The following is a 2,806-nucleotide window of genomic DNA, read 5'->3' on the forward strand; positions in this document are numbered from 1 at the left end:
GCAATACTGTCTGACTCAGGGGTAGCCAATGTGATGCCCTCCAGATGTTGTTGGACTCCATCTTCCATCAGCCCCAGCCAGCATGGCCAATGGTCAATGGTGATGGGTGTTGGAGTCCAGCAACACCTGGAGGGCACCACATTGGCTACTCCTGGTCTAACTATGCTTTACACTTGATATGGACCCTAAAATTAGTTTCAGCAACTGACAATCAAAAGAGAAGCACCCTTCTTCATCCCAAATGTGTGAGTTCCATCCTGGAAGGGGAGAAGCAGGTTTTTGCCCGGTCGAGGAGGATGAACACAAACTCATGTTCAAAGCTATCTATTTTTGATGTGTTCAAAGGGCAATGATGGAAGATAAAGAGAGGGAGGCAAGCGACCAATCAGCCAAGGTCTTGACACTATGCAGGATGGCCATACTTAATACCCTGTTGATCCATTGGGGGGGGGGAAGGAAATGGACTGCAAGTCGATTCCGACTTATGGCGACCCTATGAATAGGCTTTTCATGATAAATGGTATTAAGAGGGGATTTACGATTATCATTGTCTTCCTCTGAGGCTGAGAGGCAGTGACTGGCCCAAGGTCACCCAGTGAGCTTCATGGCTGTGTGGGGATTTGAACCCAGGTCTCCCAGATCATAATAACCACTACACCGCACTGGCTGTCTGATCCATTGAAAGGGAAGTGTAAAAAGGGAGTCATCTCTTCACAGGTCACTGGAAAGACAGGATGGAACCAAGGGGATGGGGAACCTGTCGGCCTCCACAAGTTGTTGGATTACTACTCCCATCATCCCAACTATTGGCCATATTGGCTAGGACTGAAGAGAGTCAGAGTGCAACAGCATCTGGAGAGCTGCAAGGTTCCTACCCCACTAGCTATGTTTACAATTATCATCCATCCTCCATCATAACATGTGCACAGAAAGACTAGAAGAATGAATTATGCCATGCTTTAAACAAATCTAATTACCAATGCAATAAATAAAGTGCATTCTAACATGATCAGGGCTGGTGCCAGGCATGACTGGGCCTTTGGGTACCAGCCTGCAGTGCCTGCCTGCCTGCCCACCCCACATCTCTCTTCCGTCACCTCACATGAATGCCATGCGTGCTACACGTCCATGCCTGCCATCAACCAAGATGGCGATGGGGGCATCAGCCCCTTAGGGAAGCCCCTGTCATCTTGCTTGATGGCAGGCATGCATGCACACACAGCACACATCGTATTCACAGCAATGGTAGAAGTAGGTAGATGTGCTTAAGTGCTGGCTTATTGAAGCCTGCACAGTCTGTATGGGTGTGTGTGTGTCTGGGAGCTTCCTCTCTGCAGCAGGGTTGGAAGCTGCTGTTGCTGCAGATCGTGGAACGGGAGAGCTACCCTCCCATCCTAAGGAGGAGCCCTTCAGAACCCCTCTGGGCCACAGCGGCACTTGGCCAGGTCCTGACCTGACCGCCCACTGGCGCTGGCCCTGATACATTTTGTCACTTGAGGCACAGAAACCAAACAATTAGCCTTGTCAGTAGTCCAAAAACAAACTAACTTCTGGGTGAGCATAGAATCATGTCCATGTTGCATTGGCCCAAGCTACAAGTGCACAGGCTACAAAGGCTCTAGGTTTGGCCTACAAATTAGTTTTAAACCAGAGGTGCATGGGATTAATTCTTGTGAAGAAACATTCAATGAAACTTCAGAGGCATACTCTTGTCAAGGCATATGAGCTCTTCTATGATTCTGTACAAACAATTCTATAGATTTATTTATTAGATTTCTATCCTGCCCTTCCTCCCAGTAGGAGCCCATTTCTACAATTCTTCCCTCTTTCTTTCTTTAATAAATGTCTATATCAATCCAAACTGGGAACAAGTAACACCCCCCTCCTTGTAGTGTAGAGAAAACAGCTTTTTAAGAAAGCACACGTGCCACTGCACAAATACCGCTGACCCTTCGCTGCCCTTTCTTTGTGATTTGGTCTGATTCAATAGAAGGACGCCGCCGTGGTGCCCAATAACAGGAAGCTATTTATTTCAAATTGCCCAAAACAAAATTATAGGCTTCCTTCCCCAGTAGAATGATGTAATTTTCAGTTTGTTGCCTTCCTTGCAGCTTCCTTTTCAATAACCTATTGTCGCTATAAGGACTCTCTCTAAGTTAACGTTAGGCCCTTACATAGTTCCTTTCCCAAGTGATTACTCCTGTTGTCATCTAGTTTAGTTGTTGGATTGTGCCTTTGTTTTGCTCAGTAACACGTGTTTGTTGTTGTTGTTGTTATGTGCCTTCAAGTCGATTATGACTTATGGCGACCCTATGAATCAGTGACCTCCAAGAGCATCTGTCAAGTAGTGTGGCTGGCCCTACAGCGGCAAGCACAGTCACGATACCAGGTCACTCAGTGGTTCCCAAACTTTCTTTCTCATGGACCACTTGAAAATTGCTGATGGTTTAACTGAGCCAATTATTTTTTCTGCCTGTTGTGGCAATTGTGATGTGTTGTGCTAGATGCTATATAATTATATTTAAGGTATTTTATTATATTACAATTTGGATTCCATAGAATTAAAACTGTAATACAATAAAATAAAACATAAGAAATAGAAACAGCAATAAAAGTAATGATTAAACAACTCTCCTTTTAATTTTAATATTTTAATTTTATTGTTTTAATATGCAGTAAGAGGGTATCTTACAAGGGTGATTATGTTTAATATTTCTTTTAAGTATTGTTGTGCGTTTGTGTATTTGTATATGTTCAGTTTGGTCTATAACGTAAATAAAATCAATCAATCAATCAAAAGTAGAGC

Source organism: Rhineura floridana, chromosome 7, assembly GCF_030035675.1.
Source record: "Rhineura floridana isolate rRhiFlo1 chromosome 7, rRhiFlo1.hap2, whole genome shotgun sequence".
In the NCBI taxonomy this organism is placed as follows: Eukaryota; Metazoa; Chordata; class Lepidosauria; order Squamata; family Rhineuridae; genus Rhineura; species Rhineura floridana.